General features: G+C 41.4%; 1 long non-coding RNA gene across 1 annotated transcript in view; it reads left to right on the forward strand.

Annotated features, from left to right (window-relative positions):
• The window catches only part of LOC125166042 (uncharacterized), a 72,842-nt gene that overhangs the window by 22,551 nt on the left and 27,283 nt on the right, over nt 1–23,008 (forward strand). The window contains exon 2 of the long non-coding RNA XR_007152321.1: nt 19,489–19,661. This is a non-coding gene — a long non-coding RNA (uncharacterized LOC125166042). The remainder of the gene's footprint in view (nt 1–19,488; nt 19,662–23,008) is intronic.

The raw sequence follows: 23,008 nt of genomic DNA on the forward strand, positions 1-23,008 counted from the left end.
GCTTGTATAACAATGGGCTGGATCCATGGAGCATGGTTTGGGGGTTGTGGGTGCCATTGAGCTGAGTTAGGCAGAGTGATGGGTAGGTGTGTATGCTTTTCCTAATGATGTCAATGAAATTCTTATCCCCCAAGTAGGTGTGGGCACAGGAAGCTCAGGGTTCAGTTAGCTGATGAATATATCAGGCCTACCATTATGAACTGGATGGAACAAATGTAATTTCATCTGTGTAACCACACATCAGCAACTTCTGTTCATTTTCTTGCAGATTGAGTCAGCAATACAAGAGCCAGGATGAAACAGCTCAGAGAAAATTAGACTAGGTTCTTAGTGTGGATGTCAGTTTGCCTTCTTTTCTTCACAGACTTCTCCTTAATGACTCCTTCTGGAGGACTTTTAATTTCTCCTGGCCTTCTTGCTCTCCTTACCAAGCAAACACATTGGTGAAATTCTACAGGAACTCCCTTCTCACACACTAAAATCAAGGGCTACGCTGAAAATACAAAGAACATCACCAATTTTATGTGCCCTGATCATCTGGTGCTCCCACAAGGAAGCACCTGAAGAGATGGTTAGTTAGTATTGTGGAGGGCAAGAAGATATGATCCTTTTCAATCTCAGACACCAGACTTTTAGTTAAAAATTTCATTTGGGATTTCAACTTACTTATTATGAAGAAGGACCTGCTTCATAGAAGCACAAAAAAAAAGATCAATTATTCCCTAGAGTTTTCAGAATGAACAACCGTAAAGCAGAATAGACTTTAACATTAGCACTTACAGTTCTAGATCTGATAGTTCCACATTGCCAAGTCACTTAGGAGGACCTTATGAGTTGCCTAATGCTAGAACTGAGAGGCCACTAAGGACTTCTTCACACACCGCTGCAATTTTCTCGTGAAAATCTACTTCTACAATATCATGTGTCCTTGGGCTGATCTTTCTCTAAGAGTTGATGTCCATCCTAGGCAGGACTAGGAGTGTTCATATCCTAGCTCCATACGCTGTGTGAGCTCAGGAAAGTTACCTCCTCTCAGCGTGTCTCAAGTGTTCTCCTTGTAAAGCAAACAAGTTGGACTCACCTGACCCTAAGTTCCCTTGCTGCTCTAACATCCTCAAGCTAACTTAAAAGGCCAGATCCGGAATGCTTGGGCGTCTCGGTTGGTTAAGCATCTAACTTTGGCTCAGGTCATGATTTCACAGTTTGTGAGTTCGGCCCCCATCAGGCTCTGTGCTGACAGCTCAGAGCCTGGAGCCTGCTTCGGGTTCTGTGTCTCCCTATTCTCTGTGCCCCTCCCCTGCTCGCTCGCTCTCTCTCTCTCTCTCTCTCTCTCTCTCAAAAATAAATAAACATTAAAAAAATTTTTTTTAAGGCCAGACCCCACAAGATGTCAGCTAAGATGGCTGAAACTGCATCTCAGAGCTTTTTTCTAAGAAAGCCTAATAAATATAATGTAGTAAACATTATGAACTTGGCATTGCATTCCACAAATATTTATTGAGCCTTATTATGTGCTAGGAATTCCGAAGGCACAGGGGATTACATTTCATTTTGGTTATTAGATCAGCAGTTTATTAGATCAGAAAAGAAAAGGCAGTGATTAGTCATCCCTTTCTAGATGGCTGTTTGTAAATGGAAAGTCTGCGCTTGCTATTGGTGGCTGATTCTTGATTTGGACAGGAGGACTAAACATTCTGGCACTTGGGCCTTTATGACTTAGATGAATCCTTCCATATAGTAATTAAACATATCTCTTGTCTGGGTAGGAAGGAGTTTATCAGTTATTGTCATAACCTTGAGGCTCACTGTAATCTCATTTTAATAGTATACTCCCTATCCATCTCTCTGGAAAATTGCTCTCTAACTAAATGTTCTGGCACCTTTCACTTGAAAATGACAGCTTAGGGGCATCTGGGCAGCTCAGTCAGTTGGGCGGCCAACTCTTGGTTTCGTTTCAGGTCATGATCTCACAGCTTCCAGCCCCACATTGGGCTCTATGCTGACAATGTAGAGCCTGCTGTGATTCTCTCTGTCCCTCTCTCTCTCTCTGTCCTTCCCCCACTTGTACTGTCTCTGTCTCTCTCAAATAAACAAACTTAAAAAAAAAAAAAGATAATGACAGCTTAGCCAACCCTCATTGATCAAGAGGAAATGTGAGTTTCTATTCTGCCTCCTCTGCTTTACACTTCCCTTTGATGTAAGACATGTTCACAAGCAGTCTTTAGTAATATGCCTTCCTAACATGTCCAACACTGAGTTTGTTCTGAGTTTGCTTCCTCCTTAATTATTAATTAACTCAACTTAACATCTTGGATGGCAGGTCTTTTCACAAATCACTTAAACTTCCTCTTGGGATGCCTGGGTGGCTCAGTTGGTTAAGCCTCTGACTTCGGCTCAGGTCATGACCTCCAGGTTAGTGAGTTCCAGCCCCCAACTGGGGCTCTGTGCTGACAGCTCAGAGCCTGGAGTCTGCTTCTCTCTCTCTCACACACACACACACAAATGAATAAACAGTAAAAAAAATTTTAAGTTCCTCTTAGTCATAGACTGGTCTCATCCTACCTCAAGAAGACAGACAGAGGCGGGAGGAGTTTTCAGCTGATTTGCTCCCCATCCCATTGCCTACCTTACAGCAAATTCTGCTGCTGCTAACAAGTCGCTATTAATTGGTTGGTGGAAAGTAGAAAGTAAGAAAAATGAGTGCTCTCAACTCCCCCGCCCCCAACCCCGTAACACACACCTAAAAAAAAAAAAAAAAAAAAAAAGACAGTAAGTGGATGAAGACAGTTTAAGAACTTTATTTTTCCCGTTCATGTTTGAAGCTTTTATCACAGAAACTGTCCCCAGATCCTTTACTAACTGCTCTACTCCGTCCCTTCTCCCAAAGGTTTGCTCTTCCTCTCCCCTAGCACCGCCCACGTTACCGCCTCTGGGCAGTTTCTAGAAGACAGGGGTTTTGTTCCATTCAAAAACCTTCACTAAATTCTTGCCGCACAGATGCCATGAACCGAGGACTGACCTGACTCCCTGGTTCACCTCAGAGCAGCAATCTGTTCAGCCAACTTGAACTCCGGGTTCCGGGCTGTGGCAAGGGAGAAGTTGGTGGCGGGCTAGCTGTCCAGCCCCAGCCCGCGCCCATCCTGCAGCCCTGCCTGCCCGACAGCCCCGCAGACCTACGCGCAGCCTGGGACCTGGCGTCCGCGGGAAGAAGTCGGAGCCCGGGAGCCCCGGAGCCCCGGAGCCCCGGAGCCCCGGAGCCCGGAGCGAGGCGCGTCTCACCGCCGCTGCAGCCACCGCCGCCACGCAGACCTCCTGCCTGCGCGCTGCCTCTGCCCGCTGTCCTCCCCTCCTTCCTTACTCTTCTCAGCCTCTCCCTCTTCTTCGCTTCCTCCAAGCTGCCTCTACATGCTTTTTTTTTTTTTTCAACGTTTATTTATTTTTGGGACAGAGAGAGACAGAGCATGAACGGGGGAGGGGCAGAGAGAGAGGGAGACACAGAATCGGAAGCAGACTCCAGGCTCTGAGCCATCAGGCTCAAAGCCTGACGCGGGGCTCGAACTCACGGACCGCGAGATTGTGACCTGGCTGAAGTCGGACGCTTAACCGACTGCGCCACCCAGGCGCCCCTCTACATGCTTTTTCAAAGTAACATATATATATTTATCCAGCTTATGGAAAAGTTTCAAAAAGGCTTGGAGGGCCCCCTGTCTGGCATTTACTGAAAATCCCCTATTGTTTTCTTTTAACCTCAGTGGGAAAGCTGATCTCTCACTATCCAGGCCTCCCAAAGGATCTTTCCCAGCCATCTGTCGAAGGGTTTGCCCTAACGGGTGGAAAATTGACTTTGAAGTTACAGAGTATTAAAAATAAAAACCCTCCAGAGGAGATAACAGGTGGCTGCGGGGTGTTATTCCTCTCAGATACCTGGGCCTTGTTGCTACTAACACTAGAAGTGAGTGAGTTTATCAGAATTATTCCAAGCAGACTTTTAGCTGGAAGCAGATCCTTGCAACAAAGGAGAGTGGGTCTGTCTGCAGGGACAGGTGCACAGTGTAGTGTCACTTGGCAGGGACCACCTGAATTAGATTCTACAGTTTGGGAACTTGGCCCTCAGAATGAAAAAGAGAAAAGTGAGAGAAGAGAGAAAGAAATTTAAAAAACACTCAGTAAAAACAAAAACTCAGGGGCGCCTGGGTGGCGCAGTCGGTTAAGCGTCCGACTTCAGCCAGGTCACGATCTCGCGGTCCGTGAGTTCGAGCCCCGCGTCGGGCTCTGGGCTGATGGCTCAGAGCCTGGAGCCTGTTTCCGATTCTGTGTCTCCCTCTCTCTCTGCCCCTCCCCCGTTCATGCTCTGTCTCTCTCTGTCCCAAAAATAAATAAACGTTGAAAAAAAAATTTAAAAAAAAAAAAAAAAAAAAAAAAAAAAAACTCAAAACACGATCTAGAAGTTCTGGCTTCCCACTTCCTCTCTTCTCAGGAAAGATTCCCCCAGTGATTACAAAACAAGGTTCACAGAAGCTTGGTTCTTTAGTGCAAGAAGCTGGAGGCTAGAGGATTTTGACTGATAGAGAAATAAATGCTTAATTTCAACCTGTAGCAGCAACAAGATTGCTCTGGCTTTGTCAGCGTGGTTCTAGTCCCCTAGCTTCTACAAGGAGCTTTGTGGGCTCCACAGTCCCCTTCCTCCTCTTTAGGAGCCTACTGGGGAGGCTGTTTGTACTTACAATGCCAAACACTCTTAGAGCCAAGCTCATGGCCTGGGGGCTAACGTTAGTTGCTAACGTTAAAATACTAGGAGATTTCTTATTAAAATCTGGATTTCCAGCTTTTTGAAAAAAAAAAGATTTATATATGCCATCCACACTGGACCCATATTTTGCACATATCAACTAAAGACAGTTACTAGATACGTTAGATACAGTCTTTACGAAGCCAGATTCACATATTGCTACCTGCAAGGTGCCTTTGGGTATTTGAGGGTGGGCCTGTGCTCTACCCCAGCTCTAACACCCAGGTAACATTCTTTCCCAGGAGGCTGACCCTCATGTCTCCACTAGGTCTACTCTTGTACTTCAGAGGGCCACTATGGGGCCTCGATCTGCCTTTTCCAAGAGTGAAAAAATACTCTAGGAGGCCAAGTTGATGCCCTCAATTGATATAAAATCAATGGAAACTGACCAGGAGCACCTGAGTGGCTCAGTTGGTTAAGTCTCCAACTCTTGATTTCGGCTCAGGTCATGATCTTATGGTTCATGGGATCAAGCCCCACGTGGGGCTCTGTGATGACAGCATGGAGGCTTCTTGGGAGTCTCTCTCTCTCTCTCTCTCTCTCTCTCTCTCTCGTTTCTTTCAAGTAAATAAACTTTAATTAAAAAAAAAAGCTGATCAGAAAAGGAAGTGAGCTTGGCCTACAAAACTAAACAAATTGCTTCATCAACATAAATAAAAAGGAGCTGATAAAGAATATCAAAAGACTTAGGAAAGGATGTGGTCATGATTAACATTGGGATCCTGGGCTTTTTTTTTTTCCTTCTATTCTAAGTGCCATAACTTATAGCAGTTTATTGAAAATAATAACAGGGGTGCCTGGGTGGCTCAGTTGGTTAAGAGTCTGACTTCAGCTCAGGTCATGATCTCACAGCTCACGAGTTCAATCCCCACATCAGGCTCTGTGCTGACAGCTTGAAGCCTGGAGCCTGCTTTGGCCTCTGTGTCTCCCTTTCTCTCTGCCTCTCCCCCACTCAAGCTCTGTCTCTCTCTTTCTCAAAAATAAGTAAATATTTTTAAATTTTTGTAAAAACAGAAAATAATCACCGCTATATTTTTTGAATACTTACTGTACACAGGGCAACCCGATGAGGTCAGTACTATTATTATCTCCATTTTATGAATGAGGAAGCTGAGGCTTAGAGAGGTCAGTTACTCCCAAAGGTCACAAAGCTGGTGAGCTGACGGAGGTGGGATTTGAACCCAGGGTTTGAATCAAGAGTGGGAACCCTAGTGTCTCGGAACACCTTGAGGTTAGGGAATTGATCTGCCTTTTTGTATCTTTCCAGATAGATACAGATGCTCAAAAACAAATCAATTACAGAAAGAAAGGAGAGGAAAAAAAAAAGAAAAACCAAAAATCTGTATTTTTCATAGAAACAGTGAAATTTAAAATTCTTTATTAAATTGAAAAAAAATAGATTTTCAACTTGTTATGAATCCATGTCTATCCTCCAGTCTACACATTTACAAATTACTTATTAGAATGAGAAAAATGTATTGTCTAAATAAAAACAGATCAGTCTTTTACTTTATCTAAAGGGGAGCAAGGTTTATCTAGAATAATTTCTTGTCACTGAAAACTTGATGGCTTCTAGTAATTAGGTCCTTCCTTTTTTTTATATTCACAACTTGCCCTTCAAGAACTTTGCCCAAGACTGACATCTACGGTTTGCAGAATCAACCTTCTTCCCCTTTTCACAAATTGGAACAGCGTGTACCCATCCACAGTCTTCTGGCTCCCCTCCCTTGGCTCCACAGTCCCTGAACAACTGCCAATAGTCTTCTTGTATTTAAATTCTGTTGGTACCCCAACCGGAATTTGTTCAGCCTTGGAGACATACGCTCATTCGAAGCCAGGCGTTCTCTTACAATGCCCCACTCATTTTGTGCTTCAGTTTCTTCCTACTGCTATTTATATGACAAATATTCAGCTTCATGATAGTTGGAGCAGGAGAGCTGGTGTTCCGAGGTGGAAGCCAGGAAGTCCCAAATGTGCATCCATATTGTTACTCCCCAGCAGTATGATGATCTTGGATTAAGTTGACCCGTTCTTTGGGCTTCAGCTTGTGTCTCTGTAAAATAGGAATAATAATAGCTATTGTTATTAACCTGTCAGATCATAGTGAAGATTGAAAGAGATGTTTGTGAGAGTGCTGGCCACAAGCTGGTTGATAATAACAACTAAGCAGAGGAGACAAATAGATGTGCTTCCTCGTAGACATGCAGATTCATGGGACTTCAGAGTTGGAAGGTACTAGGGAAGCCGCCCAGTCTTGCCTCCCACTCACTGGAACTGGTACTCATGAACAGCACATCTCATTCAACAGCTTCTCTCTGTCACAGGCTACCACCATAACTTCTGCTCCTGAGCAGCACATCTGTGCCTTCCATGCTCCAACAAAACCTTCAAAAGGCCTTGTCTCTGTGCCAGCTACTTTAAACCCTCAATCTCCTTAGTTCTTTCAATAACCCTGTATGGTATGCATTTTTACCTTCACTTTACCGCTGTGGAAACTGAGATGTTTAAGTAACTGGTCCAAGGTTACACAGTTAATAAATGGGATTCAACCAGATCTGTCTGAATCTCAAGCCCCTGTTCTTTTCTGCCTTTTCAAGAAAAGAATTGGGCCTATATTTCTCAAGTCTCAGCTCTCCCCTTGCTCCTCTTTTAGGGGTATCCTTGTGCTATGGACTGAATTATGTTGCTCAAAATTCCTATGTTGAAACCCTACCCCCCAACGTGGTAGTATTTGGGGATGGGGCCTTTTGGAGATACTCAGGGTTAGATGAGATCATGAGAGTGGAGCCCTCAGGATGGGATTAGTGCCCTTATAAGAAGAGGCCCCAGAGAGCTTGCTCTCCACCCCCTCCTTGCCCCCATGCCCACAAAGAAGAGGTCATGTGAGCACACCTAGCAGGACCAAAAGGAGTGGCCTCAGAATCACACCTACTTTGTGGGCACCTTCATCTTAAACTTCCAGCCTCCAGGGCACCTGGGTGGCTCGGTTGGTTAAGTGTCCAATTTTGTTTCATGTCATGATCTCATGGTTTGTGGGTTCCAGTCCTGTGTCGGGCTCTGTGCCGACAGCTCAGAGCCTGGAGCCTGTTTCAGGTTCTGTGTCTCCCTCTCTCTCTGCCCCTTCCTTGCTTGTTCTCTCTCTCTCTCTCTCTCTCTCTCTCTCTCTCTCTCTCTTTCAAAAATAAATAAACATTAAAATTAAAAAAAATTTTTTTAACTTCAGCCTCCAGAAGTGTGAGAAATAAATGTCTGTTGTGTAAGCCACCCAGTCAATGGTGTTATGTTCTGGCAGTCTGAACAGAGACACTGTCTTTGTATCTATGCCTTCCTTTCCCCAGTTGGTCTTTTTCAAATCTGACCTCAATGAGCTTGCGTTTCAACCTACACAGTCTCTCCAGCTCTCAGCTTCCTGCCTCCCCCATTATTCATTGTATCTCAGTGTTGGGTTTTCAACAGTTTTCTTACTTTCTGGTGACATCTTTCTTTTTCTTTTTTTTTTTTTTTTTGTAAATTTGTTTGTTTATTTATTTTTGAGGGAGAGAGAGAGAGTGCACACAAGCTGGGGGGGTGGGGTGTGAAGAGAGAGAGGGAGACATAGAATCCAAAGCAGGCTCCAGGCTCTGAGCTGTCAAAACAGAGACTGATTTGGGGCTCAGACCCATAAACCATGAGATCATGATCTGAGCCAAAGTCAAAAGCTTAACCAACTGAGCCACCCAGGCGCCCCAAGACATCTTTCTGTTCAGTGTCTCAGGCCAGGTAATCAGACCTATGTTTTTCACCTGAATGGTTTGATGCTTGCCTTCATATCTGACTATATCTGTCCTTGAGTACTCCAAAATTTAAAAAAGACATGGTTACTTCTTACTTAGACTGATAGTGCCTTCAGTTGACCCTAGTGTCTGCTTTGGAGTCCAAGTTAGACCCTGACTAACAGTGCCCTCTTACTTCCTGTTTCCTAGGAGCTGCAGGTATTGGCCAGGCAAATCAGGAGGTTACCAGATACAGTGTGTGAGCCTCCTTGCTCTGGTGATATCTTCTTTCCCACATCTTTCCCTTCTCAGATCCCTATGCATTTGTTGTTTATTCTACCCAGTTCAGCCCTTGATTATAGGCTGTACCTCTTAGGCAAAATGCTCGGGACCTACAGTTCTTTTTAGGGTCTAAAAAAAAGTTTGAGATCTAGAAAAAAACCGACTTAAAAAAAAACTTTGCATAATCAAAATTAATATGTACGTCTTTAAATGTCCACAAATTTAACATCATGAAAAACAATTAACTGGCAACTCAACTCTACTCTTAGGTGATAACATATAAATAATGTCTCATGTAAACATGTTCACTTGAACATGTTTAGAATGAAGTGGGTGCAGTAGACTCTCTGAGTATGAGAGTGCCTGGAACCTACCCGAGTCTGAAAACAGCTTTGCTTGATTATGCATTATTTCATACTTATTCTAATTCCCTATGTTACTCTTGATACCTTAGTAAGAATGTAAATTGTTAAAGTAGTCAAATCCTTCAACATATTGGTGTCATCTACTATGTGTTAAATACCATGCTTGGTATTCAGGGTGGGAGTGAAGGGTAATATATAAAAGACAAAATGGGGTCCCTGGTCTTAAGGAGTTCAAAGTCTAGATGGCAAGAAGGGACTTCATCTTTCCCAATTTTCCTTTGCCTCCCCTGGCTTCTTTCAGTTCCTCAAATTCACACAGCTCCTTCTTTCCTGCCTCAGGACCTTTGTAGATGCTGATCCTTCCTGCTACCCTTCTTTTAGCCCATCCTTCAGTATCTGTTTAAATGTCACTTCCTTGGAGACCTTCCCTGACCACACTCTGCCGCTACTCCCTACCCCATCTAACTTAGGCCCCTCTGTTATTCATAATTTTCTAATTATTTTTGGTTTTGTTTTGCCTTTGCAGCACTTATCGTTTGAAATCACTATCATGTTTATTCACTTACTTACTTACTGTCTATCTTGCCTCATTCATTTATAAGCTCTAAGAAGGCAGCAAAACCAGGTCTGTTTTGTTCACAGCTATGTATCCAGTATCAATCACCGTTGTTTGGCAGACAATAGTGTTCATTAAGTATTTCCTTAATACATGAGAAAGGAAGAGTACACACTCCTAAAGCAGGTAAATAGCAATGTGAAAATGCCTAGAATTAAAAGGAAATCATAATACTCTGTATAATACTGCAATGGTGAATATATGTCATTATACATTTGTACAACCCATGGAATGTACAACACCAAGGGTGAACCCTAATGTAAACTGTGTACTTTGGGAGATTATGATGTGTCAAGATAGGTTCACCAGTTGCCACAAATGGACTACTCTGGTTGGAGATGTTGATAATGAGAGCAGCTATGCATATGTGAGGATAGAGGGTATATGAGAAATTCCTGTACTTTCTGCTCAGGTGTGCTGTGAACCTAAAACTGCTCTCAAAAAAAAAAAAAAAGATATGGACCTATAAGGGAGCAGCTGAGTAGAGAGAGGACGGATAGACAGGATTTGATTACATGGAGAAGAGGACTGAGCACTGAGTTGGGAGAGTAGCATGGGGAGGAGCCTGGTTGTAAAGATAGGTCTGCTGGTCTCAGAACAGTTGGAAACGCTAGCCCGACTGCCTGATTCCCACTTGACAATGGTGGGAGACCAAAGTAGACAGCAGGTTCAGACCATACTGGGGAGGGCCTTGGAAGCTGTTCTGAGAGTGATGGGGAGCCACTGACAGTAGTGATGAGACAAGATGCAAGTGGTGATGAACTGCAGGGTAGATGGTAAACTAGGCAAAGAACAGAGGCAGGATTTAGGAATATCCAGAAGACCCTTACAGTTATCCAGGGTTGAGATTCTAAAGGCTCTTAGAAAGCCAGGCTCCTAATTTTCATTCTTTTATATCCATCACTACATCTTATTAAATCCTAAGTAGTCAAGGTTTGAAGCATAGATGAGAAAACAGATAATCTGACATGAATACACTAAATAGTCTTTAATTGGAAGAAAAAAAGCTGTGGAAACACAAGCATACATTTCTTCAAAACTTCAGTTTGAATCATGAGTGTGTTTTGTTCTATTTTTTATCATTGAGTATCTGGGATAATTAGAGCATGAGTTTACATTTTTTTCCCTCTAAATCAAGAAACAGTTATTCAATCTCCATGCATAAGTGGAGAATAGGGACACAGAGGAAGAGTATCAGGACTATATTTTGTGTATCTTGCCCAGATATCAATGTCATTTGCCTCATGCTCCCTAATAGAGCATTGTCTGCATATTGAGCTCTAATCACGAATTATAGAGGCTCTGACTGCCCCTGGATTTACCTCTGGCCACTGTGACTGGGCATCTCCATATATAGCCTCATCTTATCTAGTTCCTTATAAGTTTCTCTTTGAAATAGCACTCTGATGAGGCAAGAAAAATGTTTACTCTGTATAAAACATAAACATAGGACTGGTATGAAAAAGATCTTGAGTTAAAAGAGAATGGGAACTCTCTTACATCTCTTAAATGTCTATGCATTGTTAAAAATAAAAATGTCTATTTTTTTGATGTGGAAGAAACCCTTGTAGTAGAGACCATGGGCATTCTCCCCTTCATCCATATTGTATACCCATCAGTGATCAGCTGGTCACATGTCCCTTGGAACAAAGACTCCATTTCCTGCCATCTCTTCTAGCTGGGTGAGGACATGTGTCTAAGTCCTTTATATGCCTATTGTCACATCTTTAATGAGAATATCTTATATTTTATATCATCTTTCTTCCTGGAAGATCAAAGATTTTTATACATTTTCAAGAATAGTATCTCTTTAATTAAAATTTTAATATCCATGGTGTTCAAAGTATTATAATATTTTTATTACCAAGAGATGTTACAGCTGTTTTAAAAAACAATGACTTTCCAACTCACTCAAGGACTTTTTTTTTCTCATTTTAATATACACAAGTTTCTTTGAAAGGAGGTAGAATAATGGAGAAAGAAGCAAGCAGTCTAATTTCATTTTTAAATGTGAAATAATTTCCCTGGTAATTATTTGCAAGAGAGATAGATTACCTATTTAACATTTAAATCCAAGTTAGGGTAATAAGGTGTAATTAACACTCTTCAAATTTTATGTCAGAAAACTGAAATAGGAGAAGTGTATGTCAGTCAGGGCTCTCTATAGTAACCAAGAGAAACCAATTCTGGTTAATTTAAATACAAAACACATATATTTCTTTATTTTTTTAATTTTAATTTTTTTATTTGAATATAGTTGACACACAATGTTGCATTAATTTCAGGTGTACAACAAGTTATTCAGCATCTCTACCTGCTATGCTATGCTTGCCACAAGTGTAGCTACCATCTATCACCATACATTGCTGTTACAGTATCATTGACTATATCCCTATGCTGTGCCTTTTATTTCCATAGCTGGAAGCCTGTATCTCCCACTCCCCTTCACCCACTCTGCCCATCTCCCTACACCCCTCCTCTGAATGGGTTTATTTTTATTTTTTTTATGTTTTATTTATTTTGAGAGAAAGAGAGACACCAAGAGAGAGAGAGTGAGAGTGAGCCCGAGAGAGGCAGAGAGAAAGGGAGACAGAGAATCCCAAGCAGGCTGAGCCCCGATCAGCACAGAGCCCAACGTGGGGCTTGAGCTCATGAACTATGAGATCATGACCTGAGTCGAAATCAAGAGTCAAATGCTCAACCAACTGAGCCACCCAGACACCCCTGAATGGATTTATTTTTAAAGTATTGGGAAGGTTATAGAATCTTCTAGGGTGTGAAAACTAGACTTGGAGGCCACATTGCAGAACTGACATCCCTGATGAAATTCAGATTTGGTTGCCTTCCAAGTGAAACCAGCTAGAGGAAATGAAATGTCCTGGCTGAGCAAGGGCACAGTTCGGTGACCTTGGCATGCTTTTGAAGGATAAAGGCATATTTGGCTATAAAAATGCAATATTGTGGCTTTAAGGTTTAATTTTTTTTTAATGTTTATTTATTTTTGACAGAGAGAGAGAGAGAGAGAGAGACAGAGCATGGGGGGGGGGGGAGGACAGATAAAGAGGGAGCCACAGAATCCGAAGCAGGCTCTAGGCTCCGAGCTGTCAGCACAGGGCCCAACGCGGGACTCAAACTCACAGACCGCGAGATCATGACCTGAGCTGAAGTCGGACGCTCAACCGAGCCACCAGGCGCCCCTAAATTAAGTTTACATGATACAGATGATGACCACTGTTCCTAACTTAAGTCAAGCAAGAAAACATTCACTATCTCATAAATCTTACCAAATTGAGTTCACAGGACATTGTAAATAATGCATATATTCTATCTGTTGGATTACAAATCAGATCAACATGCCCAATATTAAACAGTCACATGATTTATTTGTGCATATTTAAGGCTCAAAAAGTTGGCCCCCCCACACTCTCACAGTCATTGAAGCTGCTATTGAGAACTTAAGGGGGGTTAAAATGGATTATTGGCAAGAGTTCAGGCACAAGGCGAGGAGCCAGTCCTGTCGGTCTGATTAAGGAGTTTGCAATACAAAACAGCTCATGAATTCTTCCTCTGACCAGAGCAGAAAGCACCTTTGTCTTCTCTGCAGACGGTTGTTGAAAGTCAGCAAGATGCCTTCACTTTGGCTGATTTCAGCGTTGGAGAGACAGGGTGAGAAACAGACGTGCTCTTTGGTATATCCACCAGGAATGTCAGCCCCACCAGGAAGTGTGCTTTGACTGTTACTTGCTGCTTGTAAAAGAGATGCCCCACTGATGTTCCCCTATTGCGTGATCTCACTACTTTTTTTTTTTTTTTTTTTTTTTTTTTTTTTTTTTTTTGCTTAAAAAACAAATATTTGTTATCTCAATGTTTCTGTGGGTCGGGATCTCAGAAGAAGCTTAGCTGGATGGTTCTGGTTTCAAGTCTCTAATGGGGTTGCTGTCAAGCTATTGGCTAGAGATGTTGACATTGGAAGGCCTGAGTTGGGCTGTAAAATCTGTTCTCAAGGTGGCCTTCTCATTTGGGTGGCAAATGGATGCTGGCTATAGGCAAGGGGCGTCGGGTTCTCACTACATGGGCCTCTTCATCACACTGATTTTTTTTAGAAATTGAGGTATAATTGACATGTATAACATTATATTAGTTTCAGGTATACAACATAATGATTTGGTATTTGTAGACATTGTGAAACAATCACAATAAGTCTAGTTAACACCCATCACCACACACGATCACACATTTTTTTCTTGTGATGAGAACTTTTAACATCTTTCTTAGCAACATTCAAATATGCAGTATAAGATTGACTATAGTCACTATGCTGTATGTTACATCCGCACTCAGTGCTTTAAAGACGAGAGAATAACAATACAACTTTCTGGCACTTAATGAGCAGACACTACGTGCCTGGGATTGTGCCAAGCATTTAGATGCTCTATATCCTTTTATCCCTGTAAGAATTCTGTGAGGAAGGCACTGCCATGTCTCCATTTCACAAGTGAGGAAACTGAAGATCTGAAACTTTGTGCAACCCTCTTCAAGACAAACACATAATAGTGAGAGGCAGCCTGATCCAGAATCCAGCCTGTGATGGGAAAGCCAGTGTTCCCAGCCACCATGCCACACCTTGTGCCCTTCCTGTGGGATCCTGGCCTTGCTTTCCTTCTTAGCATTTTTCTTAATGTCTCTCATCATCCTCCATTTCACCTCACATCTCTTACTTGCCAGTTAGTTCCATGGCAGTGCCCTGGGAGTGTAATTTCGAGAATGGCCACTGGTGAGCCTCTCTCTGTTCTTATTGGAACCTCACAGAATCAGCCACAGAATAATGAAATTATCAAACTAAAGAGGTCTCTGTGCATTTTCTGCCCCACCCACTCTGAATTTGTGTCTTATGAGTGGCATATATCATTAATAGAGCTGCCTAGTGAAGCATTACCTCCACAGTCTCGGGACCCGAGCTATCCCTGGCCACCAAAGGAAGAGCCATCCCAGCTGGAAACTTCACCAACCCCAAGCCATATTGGGAATCCATTTCCTTGCTTATCTGGCAGAGTGCTCCCCTCTAGCCTCAGCTTGGGTCTGTATTTCCACTCTGGGTCCTCAGTCCCTGTTTGCTTTGCTCCAGCCCTGAGTCCTGGCTGAGAAAGGGTCTTCCTTCTCAAGGAAGGCTTCCTTGTCAACCCAGGCTCAGGCGATTCTGCACTAACCCTGTCCATTCCCATTTTCTCCATTGGGAGCAGGAGAGTCTCCAACACTCCAGAGAAGGCCCACCCTCTTCCCTGACCCTTTCTAGGGATCTACCAGTCCTTGTTCAGGTTGATTTCAGCTGGAAAAAAGCAAACCATGAGGTAAAAGAGTAAGGAAAAGGACTCAACTGAGCCTTCTCACTCTAGAGGTATGCAAGCCATCTGAGAGTAGACACCATCATCCACCAGAACTTTTTCAAAATAATTTTACTGAGGCCCTTTACAGGTCAAGAACAAAATCTGGTGATTTTTTTAAAAAATTTTTTTCAAGTTTTATTTTTTAGAGAGAGCATGAGTTGGGGAGAGGCAGAGAGAGAGAGGGAGACACAGAATCTGAAGCAGGCTCCAGGCTCTCAGCTGTCAGCATAGAGCCCGATGCAGGGCTCGAACTCACAGACCGTGAGATCATGACCTGAGCTGAAGTCAGATGCTTAACCGACTGAGCCACCCAGGTGCCCCCCAAATCTGGTGATTTTTAAAGTAAATTTATCAAATAGAGCAACCATCAGCATAAGTCCACTTAGGAACATTTTCATCACCCGAGGAAGATCCATCATGCACCTTTGCTGTTAATGCCCTGCCTTCCACCCTGGGGTACCACAAATCTAATTTCTGTCTCTATAGCTTGGTTTTTTATGGATGTTTCATGTAAAAGGAATCATATACTATGTGGTTACCTGTGTGTGGGTACTGTCACTAAGCATCAGGTCTTTCAGATCCCTCTGTAATTTGATCCTTTTTAATGCTGAGTATCTTTTCATTGTATGGGTATACCACGGTTTGTCCACTCGCAAACTTTTACGAGCATTTAGGTAGTTTCCAATTTGGGGCTATTATGAATAATACTGCTGTAAACATTTGTGTGCAAGTCTTTGTGTGGATCACTGGAACTCTTTTCAGACTTAATAGGCCTGTCTTTTTGGTTTTTTCCTAGTCCTAACTGTCAAGTTCCTGTATTTCTTTCGGACACGATCCTTAGCCATTGGCTCATTTGGAAAGCAGAAAATACTCAAAGTCCCCAAGCCAGTGAGTGATCACATCAATCATAGTTCAGATTACTAGCTTCACTTATTTACCCAAATATTGTCTGAAACTTCTTAGAGACTCAGTTACTCACCTGGAGAAGGTGGAACCCTTCACAAATCCCCTGACACATATTTCTTCATTCGATTGCTTTCCTTTTTAAAAAGGTTTTAACAAATTTTCTATTGATGATCTTTCAGATTGTTTTCAAACTTTTATTATTACAAAAAGCACTGTAAGTGGATAATCTTGTAAACTTGTATAACTTGTAAGTACAGTATGTCTATAGAATAAATTCCTCAGAGTAGAATTTGAGTCAAAGGTATATGTTCTTATAATTTGGATAGGTATTGCGAAATGTTTCTTCAATGTGGTGACAATGTATGCATATTTCCTCACACACTCATTAGCGTTTGGAATCCCAACCGTTTTTTTTAAAAACAATTTAAAAATATTGTTTTTTAATCTAAGCTAACCTAACAGGTCTAAGGTAGATCTCAACATGATTTGAATTGCATTTCTCTTTTGATGAGTGAAGTTGAGCATATTTTTATGTATCTAAAAGCCAATTTTGTTTCTTTTGTGAATTCTCTGTTTCTATCATTTTCTGCATTTTTCAGTCTTTTCCTTATTGCTTCATGGGACACTTAACCCTTTGTTTTGGTAGAAGTTGCAAATATTTTCTTTCTTTTCACTTTGGTTGTTTTGTCAAACAGAATTTATTTATGTGTTCATTTGTTTATTTATTTTTGTGGTAAAATATATATGACATAAAATATATAATTTTAACCATTTTTAAATATACAATTCAGTCGCCTTAAGTACAGTCACCATGTTGTACAACCATCAACATTATCCATTTCCAGAACAGAAATCCAAAATAGAAACTCTGTACCCATTAAATAACAACTCCCCTTTCCTCCCTCTGTGCCCCAATCCCGGCCCTGGTAAGCACTATTTCCACTTCACGTTTCTGTGAATTTTACTACTCTAGGTATCTCATATAAGTGGAATCCGACAGTACTTGTCCTTTTGTGACTGGCTTATTTCATTTAGCATAATGTCTTCAAGGTTCATCCATGTTGTAGCACGTGTCAGAATTTCCTTCCTTTTTAAAGCTGAATAATATTCCATTGTATGTATATGCCACATTTTGTTTATCCATTTATCAGAATTTTAATGTGGAAAAATCTTTTTAAATGGGTTCTAATATTTAGGCTAATCAAGTATATAAAAATTCTTCTCTACTTTCTTCTACTACCTTTATAATTTAATTTTTTTTAATTTTACATTTGAAGCTTTGAATCAGCTATAATTTATTCTAGTTGAATTTGCGGGGTTTGCATCTAACAGAAGAAGAAAGTCATTTTGAAGATTGGGTTCCCCAAGACACAGATTCTGGTACAGAGATTTGAATGCAAGAAGTTCGATAGGGAGTTTTCTCAGGAATTATATCTATAAAGGAGTGAAGGAAGCAAAACTGGGAAGAGGGAGAAGTTGAACTGAAATGCAGTGGCAGCAAATCTTTAGCCAATTCCATGAGTTCTGGACCTGGAATGGTTGCAGAATTGTCTTAAATTGAGCAAAGGTCCAGGCATTTGCACCCCTGCATCAACCAGTCCTTGGATGTTATGGACTCTAAGAGTATCATTTTGGATGAGGCAGTCCCCTTCTGCTGACTTCAATTCCTAGGGAGGGACTCAGTCAGGAGCCTCAGTGAACAGCACTTTCAGCAGCTGTGAGAATCGGTGCCTTGGTCCTGAAGCGGGCATATGGACGGTGTACCACAGCATCCACAACACTGCCTTCCTAACACCATGTAGTAATTAATGCATCTCTTTGCTCACTTTATTATATACAAAAACCCTTATGTGTTTGGGTCTATCTCTGGACTGCTCTATTTTGCTCCATTCATCTATTTTTTCATACATCAGTAGTATACTGTTTTAAAAATTATAGTTGTAAAATATATTTTAACGTATGCTAGGGCTAGTCCCTTCTCGTTAACATCAAAATTTTCCTGGTTATTCTTGCTTGTTGATATTTCTATAGAAACTTTGGATCAGCTTGCTAATTAAATTTGGGTAGAGGTGGATGACTGGATTAAATTTATAGATTAATTTAGAGAAAACAGGCATATTTATACTATTCAGTCAGCATCCTCTCCATGAATATGTTTTGACTTTTTATTTGTTCAAATTATCTTTCATTTTCCTCACTGGTGTTCTAAACTTTTCTTTCTATAGGTATTATGCATCTATTATTATTTAATTTATCCTTAACTTTTATCCTTAAAAATTTTTTTTTTAATGTTTATTCATTTTTGAGACACAGAGAGAGAGCATGAGTGGGGGAGGGGTAGAGAGAAAGAGAGGGAGACACACAATCCAAAGCAGGCTCCAGGCTCTGAGCTGCCAGCACAGAGCCCAATGCGGGGCTCAAATTCCCGAACTGTGAGATCATGACCTGAGCCAAAATCAGACGCTTAACTGAGTCACCCAGGCGCCCCTATCCTTAACATTTTTTTTATAAGTGGGGTCTTTTCTGTAGATTCCTGCTTGATTGTTGGTATATATGAAGATTAATTATTTCCGTACATTAATTTTGAATGTGACCACCTTACTATATTGTTTTACTGCTTATGGTAGTTGTTTAGTTGATATTCTTAGGGTTTTCAGATATGCAGTTTTATCACTTTCAGATAATGACATTTTTGCCTCCTCTTTTCCAATTATTCAGCTTCTAATTTCTTCATTTGAGTTAATAAGCAAAAGTACAGGATATTTTAAAACACTAAAATCCTGAAACACATAATTCACAACAGGAAAAGAAAGCCATTGTGTATACTTTTACAGCTGTGGTAACTACACTCTTATAATTATATATTGTAGTTATAATCTTGTCAGTGGCTGTTCCCATTGGAAATTATGACTTTCCTTGAGGGCAAGGGCTGTGTTATTCACTTTTATATCCCTGGCACTTAGCTTAGTGCCTCAATAAATGTCTGTTGAAAAATTAAAGAAAAACTAATAATCCAATAACCAAAAACCAAAAACCAATAATCCTAAACAAGTAAAATAACTATCATTTACAAAGTGTCTGTTAATGTCAACTAGCCCAATTTCTCTTAAATTTTTTTTTTTAACGTTTATTTATTTTTGAGACAGAGAGAGACAGAGCATGAACGGGGGAGGGTCAGAGAGAGAGGGAGACACAGAATCTGAAACAGGCTCCAGGCTCTGAGCAGTCAGCACAGAGCCAGACGCGGGGCTCGAACTCACATACTGCAAGATCGTGACCTGAGCTGAAGTCGGACACTTAACCGACTGAGCCACCCAGGCGCCCCTCTCTTAAATTTTTTTAAACCATGGAACATAAAATAATGTTTTTTTGTTTTTATTTTTGTTTTTCTTAGGTCTGGAGACCTTCTCTCCTTGATCGAGTTCTCTGTTCTGCTAACCAAGTGTCTGCTTCAGAAGCCTGATAACCTCTCTATCACCAAACACCAACCAGCCGAGACCAAGTGAGGCATGCAAGTCAGCTCCAGTACCCTGGACAACCTGGAGAATCAAAGACTCCAACCTCCAGGTATAGAGCAGATGTAATGTGGGTAATTCTGGAGAGCATAGGCCAAAGACTGAAATCCTTCTGATCAGTTCTATATTTGGTGTCTGTCATTTTGAAACATCTTTGAGAAAAAAAAAAAAAAAAAAGAAAGGTCCTGGCCCACTCTGAGGTCTCTCAATTTTTCTGGTGGTCTGAAACATTCTCAAAATAACACAAGTAGTAATTGACTCAGCCAGAACTTGAGGTTACATTCACTGACTCCAAGTCTAGTGCTCTCTACAGTAGACTACCATTTTACTTCTACTGATTTTTACTCACTAGAAACTGGTTCAGTTCTCTTCTATTTAGGTGATGGTGGGTGAGAGTGCCTTCTAATTTACAAAAATGTTGTCAGTATTCCTAGGAATATTAGCACACAAAAGGAAATTATAGTAACAATAAGAATAAAAATCTCAGCCAGAATTTGCAGAAAAGATACAAGGTAATACAATAATGAAGTACTATTTTACATTTATTAAGCCACCAACAAATTCTGTGGTAATAATTTCTAATGACAGAAGATTGTGCTGAAATGCTCCTGATGCAGCAGTATAAACGCTCTAATGTTTTTGGAAAGCAGTTTGGTAACAGATACCAAGAGACCTAAAGATAGATGTGCACACTCTTTTACTCCATCATCCTACTACTCAGAATTTATGAAAGGAATTAATTCAGTTGAAAAGATAGTCATCTGAAGGAAGATATTAATTTTATGTAAGATGTACTCTATAATAAAAAGAAACTGAAATGGCCAACAATAGAGGATGGTTTTAAAAAATTATGCTACATCAACTGAAGGGAATGTTATATTGACATTAAAATAAGATTTACAAAGACTACATAATAATATATGGAAAGAGTGCTTTATGACAGTAGGAAGTTAAAAAATAAACACAAGAGTACAATGCACACAAAGATAATACTCAAGCCCCCCACCCTGCAAAAATATGTATCAACCAGGGAGAAACATAGAAAAAAAGAAAATAGATGTATTAGGGACTGATATAATTTGTTTAATGTTTATTTATCTATTATTTTTGAGAGAGAGGGGGCAAGGAGGGAGGCCAGAAAGAGAGGGAGAGATAGAGAATCCAAAACAGGCTCCCTGCTGTCCATGCAGAGCCAGACACAGGGCTCAAACTCATGAACCATGAGATCATGACCTGAGCTAAAGTCAGAAAAGCTTAACTGACTGAGCCACACAGGTGCCCCAGGCAGTGATATAATTAAAAACTGCCACAAGGTGAGTTCCCCAGAAAACGGATTCTGAGATGGAGATTTGAATGCAAGAGGGTTCTACCTCTTGATCCCTCATGATCAGCACCTGGGAGAGAGTGATGGCAGCAGGAGTGGGTGGAGAAAAAGTTGGGCTCATTGCAATCCCAGGAGAGACGCTGAAGCTGGACTGGCCCTGGTACTGGTAAGCAGGAGTGACTTTGGATGAGCCTAGTGGGCATCTTTCCCTGAGGAAAACTTAGAGGAAGGTTAATGGAAGAAACTGGTCTCCTCCACTGCAACTGGTCTCAAGGTCCCACCTAGTACTCATTAACTCCACCTTCTACTGTCCATGATGAAGTTCACTCACCCTTAGTTAGTGGTTTTTCTGGATTAGGTGGTTTTTCTGGATTAGGTGGTTTTTCTAAGTGGCCCAGATTCTGTGCCTTAGGACTTGATCTCCTGGTCACCTTGCCCTTCTCAGGCTAAGGCTGCTGCAAGGGAGTACAAAGTGGTCACCCATATCCTGAGGTCAAATATATTCTTCCATGCCCCCTATCTCCTCCAGATGTTTAGGGTCGACTTCTCCCTTAGGACAGTGACTTATTTCTATGCCTGCTGATTTCTTCACATGAGAAACCCAAGGTGACTAAGCAGTGGACAAAACTTGAACTTGAGTAGGATTCTTGCTGTGCACCCTGGTGGAACATCCTTTATCTGGGAGCCAAGATCTCTAAATTCACAGAGCCCAGAGTTGCAGGAACAAGTGCAGAAATTCTCCCCGTGGACCTCTGGGAGTGTGGGTAAGCAGGGACACTTCTACTTCTACCCCTCAGTTCTTAGACCCATGTACTCGGACCATTAAGGACACCACACTATTTAATAGCTGTTGATTTAGGGTATATTCTGTAAGGTATCACCTCCAGGCCAGTCTCTCAGTTGTATCTCAATAAGCCTTTTCATTGTTCTATCTGTGTGGTGCAGTATGGTATAAGGCCAGGGGATCCCATGATCATATACCCACTACCACGCCTCACCTTATCCCTATTTGTGGATCAAACACTCTGTAAGCCCTCAGATAATGATGTTGTCTAGGGCCCTGTAAATAGGAAAGGCAAACTCATAGCTAAAATATTTGTCAGTATCAGTCAAAATTAATTATTACCAGGGTTGAAGGAATCCAGTGAAGTCAACTTTACACCAAAAGACTGATTGATCTCCCCTAAGTTATAGTGCTGTATTAGGAACATAGGATTGGTCTCTATTGCTGGAGGTTTGGAAATTTGGTAGTGGCAGTAGCTAAAGCAGTACTGGTGAGTGGAAGCCCATACTGTTGAGCCCATATGTATCTACCATTCCTGCCACCATGGCTACTTTGTTGTGCCAACACTGAGGCCAACACAAAAGCTAGCTGATGTCAGCTGGCTGAGCCATTCTGTTTACTTAGCGCTTAGTGTGTTCTGTGGTTAAGAGTTCTGGGTGTGTAAAATGACTCAGATATGGAATTTGGGCAAGCAATCATGAATTTTTATTGATATTGCTGCCCTCAGCTTGAATTATTTTGATTGGATATATTGAGCAATACTCTTGTTGGCTGCCCATCTATCTTGCCCATAAGGATACTCTTTTCAGTTATCCATCTCCGTAGCTTTCTAAGGACCACGCCCCTCCTTCTGCTTCTCCAACCTTGCCTCTCACTACAATAGTTGAATGCATTTTGTTTCTAAAGTTTAAGCACTGCCACTACCTCTAATATTTCAGGCTACTCTCATCCCCATTATTATAAAGGAGCCCAGTTCTGTGATGACACCTCTAACCACAAGTTCTGGACTGTAAGGGAGAGCCACCAGTGAGTTTCTCAGTGAATCTGATGTCCCTCTTACCAGGTCCTTCCTTACCGCTTTGGTCTTTCCTCTGAGCCTTCACATGGAAAATAGTCATCTGGTGGAGTTTTCAGCCTCACATAATAAATCCACTCAAGTATGCTTCCTTCTACGACACATTGGTTCCTTTTTCCATTGTCTGCAAAAGAAGTTCTGGCATTTACTTCTCATTGAGTGTGGGCATCACTTTCTCCAAGTATCTAAGAGCCATCCTAGCAGTGTAAACTGCCA

The sequence above is a fragment of the Prionailurus viverrinus genome, chromosome B2, assembly GCF_022837055.1.
Source record: "Prionailurus viverrinus isolate Anna chromosome B2, UM_Priviv_1.0, whole genome shotgun sequence".
In the NCBI taxonomy this organism is placed as follows: domain Eukaryota; kingdom Metazoa; phylum Chordata; class Mammalia; order Carnivora; family Felidae; genus Prionailurus; species Prionailurus viverrinus.